Source organism: Brassica rapa, unplaced genomic scaffold (assembly GCF_000309985.2).
Source record: "Brassica rapa cultivar Chiifu-401-42 unplaced genomic scaffold, CAAS_Brap_v3.01 Scaffold0246, whole genome shotgun sequence".
In the NCBI taxonomy this organism is placed as follows: domain Eukaryota; kingdom Viridiplantae; phylum Streptophyta; class Magnoliopsida; order Brassicales; family Brassicaceae; genus Brassica; species Brassica rapa.
The window spans coordinates 12,501-18,006 of record NW_022610190.1 but is presented as its reverse complement, the minus strand read 5'-3'; positions in this window follow the sequence as shown (position 1 = coordinate 18,006).

Sequence of the window (5,506 nt, the reverse complement as noted above, 5' to 3'; positions counted from 1 at the left end):
AGAACAGAATTGAGCAAGGACGAACCTTCCTCACCATCTCGTGACTTAAATCAGTGAGTATTTTTGTGGTAAAGAGTTGGAGATTTGGTGTCCTGAAGTTGAGAATCACCCATGTTCTTCAGCCTTTGATTTTAATTGGTAAAGATGTAAGTTGTTTTGTGGATCGGTTTTATGTGAGCATTTCTGTTGGATTGACTGCGATTCAGCTTTGTTCTGATTGAGTCCGACCTTTTCTTGATGTGGTACTGATCAGGTTTGGCGTGGCTTCATCTTAAAGTGGAGTATCAGTTGAGTTCAGACAGTGTTTGATTTGAACCGGTAAACTGTTTTGCCTTTTGATCCAAATCAGTTTAGATTGTAACCAGCTGGCTGAGTTGTTGTTCCTCCTCTCTGGATTAATTTCTTAATCCCTTGTGTGGATTTATATTAGTTCAGTTCATGGTCCCCTAGCATCAAGACAACTTAGCTGAAACGATTTATGTTTGAACCGAACTGAACTGCTTTGAACTAAGCTGATTAGAGTTTCTGTTCGAATCGACCTGACTGATCTTGTATCCATACATTCTGAATCCGGAGTGAAATGTAGTGCTATTAGTTGAGCTCGAGTCTAGTCTTCCCTAGCCAATCTCATGGAATCAAAGGTGAGTCTAGATAGATGAGTAATGAGTAGTGAATAAATATTTCTTGATTGAACGTACTAAATGTAGATATTGATAGGCTTTGTCTCTTGATCAATATTTAATTGGTGAGGTGTTTACTTAGTGTAAACACTTAATACATATTTATGAATGATCACAGAGGTTTATTCCAAACCTTAGTACTTGTTCTCAAGTACTAATACATTTGTATAGTATTGAATATGTAAGTATAAATCATGTGAAGTTTTATTGTATACTCACTCTCCCAAAAGTTCCCGCATTACCGTGAATTGTTCCTGCGATACAGAACAAGGTTACGAAGACACGATGATGGGGTCGCACTCTGGAGGCCGTGTAACTGCATGCAGCGTTAGATGTTCGATCTTGGAATATCTAATGGAGATGGTAGTTATATTTATTTCCCCGCTAGGCTCGGTTAGCCTTGGTGGTTTTCCGGGTTTAGTCTATATATATATATATATATTATAAGAATGAGTGAATGGCGGGTGTCGTGGAGATGATGTTTAAGATAAGATTCACATTGATGAAACTATATGCATTATCTATGTATTTTATTAGTTATAGAATATATTTCCACTGCATACAAATGGAGTTGATTGCTCGAGATATTACTAATATACGTTGGGGTGCGGGACTAGGATCACTGAATAAACTAGTTACTCATGACTCATTTGTGATGCAGGTAACCAATAGGCGGGAGACCTTACTCTTGGACGGGAAGGAACATCATTAGCCAGCGGTATTTTTATTATCCTTGCAAAGGCGTTTTGATATTTCTTATGTATAAGATTTATTGACCGAAAACCTCGAGGTTAATTTATAGCAAATTTTGTAAGAGCCTTTTGAATGATATATAAAGAATGTTTTTTTAAGTACGGGTTCCATATGATATTAGTCCTTGTCCGGATGAACTAACTATCGGGTATTGCTTCTTCGGGTTGAAAAGCTTAGAGTGATATCTGATAGGAGTGTTGGTGTTCTTTGGTTGTTGGTCTAAGGCGATCGGAAGTATTCTGAGAACCTCGGATCGACCATCGAGGAACATCGACCGTGTCATTTCTGGTCATTTACGATTGGGGGTGTCACACTCGATTCGTATCAAACAAGTCATGTAAGCCGAGAACCTATCGCGGACTTTAAATCGACACGAATCAGGTTAAAATCACGACAGATAAATCGATAGCCGGCTAGTCACCGCATAAATCTTAAAACCGAAAGTAAACCTAGGTCTTGCCCTAAACCCAGCGCACTGGTCTCTAACATCTCAAGGCATGATATCAAAAAGATACGAGATCCCAAAACCATGCCTCTATGTTTATATTCGACATCTTCAGATATCCCGCGAAGCCTATATCTCGCGGAAGAACTCTCGAAACAGATGTTGAATGAAATATTTCACATCGAAGAAGGATATGAGACGACAACTCATCATCTTCCTTCCCCACCATACACTAACTCGTAAAAAAAAAAGAGTACCATTTGATTATCTCATCATAAAAAGCCGCAGAGCGGCAGGGATTCAAAGCCACACACGGCCAGTCCCAAAACACGAAATAAGGCCATTTAAGGCCGAAACATAAAAACATAAAAAACAAATCTCTCACAAGAGATCTAACCCAAGTCATCCTCAGAACTCACGCCCCCTCTTCACCCGTCGCCTGGTTCGAGCCTGGAGCCGCGTCACCTCTGTTTTCTCCAACCATCGGGTCTTTCCCCTCTGGGTCTTCTGAACACGTCGAAAGGAAGCACGCAGAATTCAGGTCAGCTAGGATGAGATCGAAATCTCCATCCACGGCCGCCATATCTCCCTTACAGCCAGACAGCCTCCAAGGTCAGGGGAGCCTCACTTTGGAACGACTGGACCACGGCCATCCCACCCTCAATCGTCACCAAAGCTAAGTCCCTGCTCCGGATACACTCGAGGGAACCCAGAAAAGCAGAAATCTTCGCCATGCGAGCCTGAAACTTTGAGCAAAGAGCATCCGTTGCCTCTTGGATCCCGCGGCTTGCTAATCCTGCATCGCCCTCGATCTGACGCTGGAGCCGACGCACCTCTGAAGATTTGGCCTTACTGGCCTTCTTCTCCTTGAGCAATGAACTCGCCGTCTTCCCGAGGTCTCTCTCGAGCTCCCTTATCGCAACCTCGAGCTTCGACACTATCGCGGAATGAGAATCCTTGACAGCCGTCAGCATGGCCTCGGTTTCAGACCATCTACCCTGCAGCGCCACCAACTCCCCGGCAAGAGGACTGGTCTCAGAACCGCACTCACTGATCATCCCATCGATCAATGACATAAACTGTGAACAAAAAGGAAAAAGTTAAAACTAAGTCCAAGAGAAAATGTATATGAAACGATTGAGAAATCAAGTGAGCGATAAACCTTTCCGCGAAGTCCCGACACGACGCTCGATCCCCCGTGCTGCGAAGATTCTCCGTCACCGCTCTTGGCAAGCTTCCTCTTTCGGCCCTTAGGATGAGCAACCGGAACAGCACTAGGAGCGCGACGCTAGAACGATTTATTTCCTGGCCGGAGGAGAAGGCATAGAGTCAGTGGCCCTCTCCTTATCCTCGACAAGGATCGGAGTCATGGACGATCTGGCAGGTAGAGCTTGAGCGTCTGGAATGCCCGAGCCTGCAAGAGTTATTACGTCTTGCGGAACCACGACCTCGATCCCATGACCCGGGGCAACGGCCCGTGCAGAAGAAGATGGGAACTCGGTGCCAGCTAGAACCAGTTCCTTCTCGGCTTGTCGACGAACTAGTCTCTCTCGGAATGAGAGGTGACCAGCAACACAAGCCGGCGCTGTAGCCGGAAAAGTCGGAATCAGAGCCGGAGAGGTGGCATCGCCCATCTCGACGTCGGAATCTCTCTTGTCACCTTGGGAGGAAGACATGTTGAAAGCAAAAGCTATGGAGCTAGAGAGGTTTTTGATGGTTTGAAGAAGGGAAGGTGTGAAGATAATGAATGACAAGAGCTCACTACTTATAGAAGTCTAGGTTCGGAATTCATATCTCTAACACATATACTTCCTCGATGATTTTTCTTCCGCGGAGTTTAAAGTATAAACTTCGTCCAAAAACGCCTAACTTTGCCAAAATCGTCAAACCGCGCGCTAGAGTCTCGACTCTCAAGAGCTGGGGGGATAACTGTTGGGGTCAAAAGCGGTTACGACGAAGTTAACATTCAAAACGTCCGAGGAAGAGAATGAGAACTTTCTTTGATAAATACTTTTTCGAAATAGATTCTTTCTTACGAAAAGCTTTTCGGAGGAAAAACGAGACATCGGACGAAAAAGTAGCGACCGAGCTCGAAGCCAAGCTAGCGACCGAGCGTCCTTGGTTTCGAGCTCGGTCGCAACGTAGCGACCGAGTGTCCGTCCCGCTTGGTTGCTACGTAGCGACCGAGCTCTTCTGAAACGTCAATACGACACCAGTCCATGCATTCTCGTCTATCCTTCAATGCTATCTCCTGAAGACTGCAGCTAACTCAGTATCGATCAAACTTTGTTCAAACTTTGCGGTAAAAACTGCGAAAAGTTCGATCTTTATCGAAAGAAGACGCAGTAAACGCTTCGAGTCGGAAGACGGCCCAAAGGGACCTAAAACGCGACTCGAGGCCCATCCTACGATTTCTTAACCAAAAGCTTGTAAACCGTAGGACGGTTTACGCTTGGCGCGCAAGGAAGGATAAATGTCAAGTTTCCGCGGATAAATACGAAATTTTGAAGATAATTACGAAGATCGAAAAAAATGGAATATCTACATTTTATGCTATGACAGCTTAAGGGCAGAAGAGTAAAAGCGTAAACCGACCGTGGAACAAGTATATAAGGAGTCCTAGGCGAGAGGCATGGGGAGAGAATTTTGTCAGAGCAAACTTAGCACTTAGACCAATTTTGGCATATTTCCGTTTTTGTTATTCGAGCTGCGACTCAATTAGGTTATTGCCGTCTTAGGGTTTTAGAACTAGGAATCTCGCCGACAGCTCTCGTAGCCCAGGATCTTACCTTGTTGTAACGCTCAAACGCGAATTCAGAATAAGATCTACTTTGCTCTGTTTTCGATTTCTTATACTTTATCGTTGTTATTCTCGTGTTCTCATTGCTTGGCGTGTGGTATTAGCAGATATCTGGGACCTCTGGGAAATTAGGGTTTTCCTAGTTTCCTTATTTAAACGAAAATCAACATTGCAAATTTCGGTTCCCACAATACTTGTCTGGTCGAATAACCTCAGATAATGGTTAGTATACTCAACTACCATCTAGCTCCAAGGTCAATCCCGAACCCAAATCAAGGCATACAAATCTGAAGTTCCATTCCCCTAACCATTCTATCTAGATCTATGTAACATTGCTAGATCATACCTTTGCCACATCCACAGAGCTTGTTAGCTCATTGTCCCATTTGACTTAGCTGTTTAGCTAGCTCATCCAGCTAGCTGAGCTGAACCACTTCACTTCAGGTTCCATTACTCTCGACCAGCTGATAGAGCTGTGAGGTAGCTTCGACCAGCTCCACGTCTACTCGTACAGATCTCTTATACCTGCATAAACTCTTCCTTTTGGTACATAGTCATTCAGCCAACCATCCACACATACCAAGTACCCTTGGGAAGTTTTCAGCTACATTTCTAGCCACTTCCAAAAGTGCTCCAAAAATTAATTAAAATTCATGAAAACTCATGATAAATTCCAACTAAGAGATTCCCATAATCGGAATCCAATGAATCGACCCAGATCATATGGATCCCGATCATGATCAGTCCGGCCAAGGCCATGGACATCACCCCTGAACTGGCCAAGGCCATGGCTCAGTGCTATCAAGTCTTAAGCGTATGCTCCTCTGG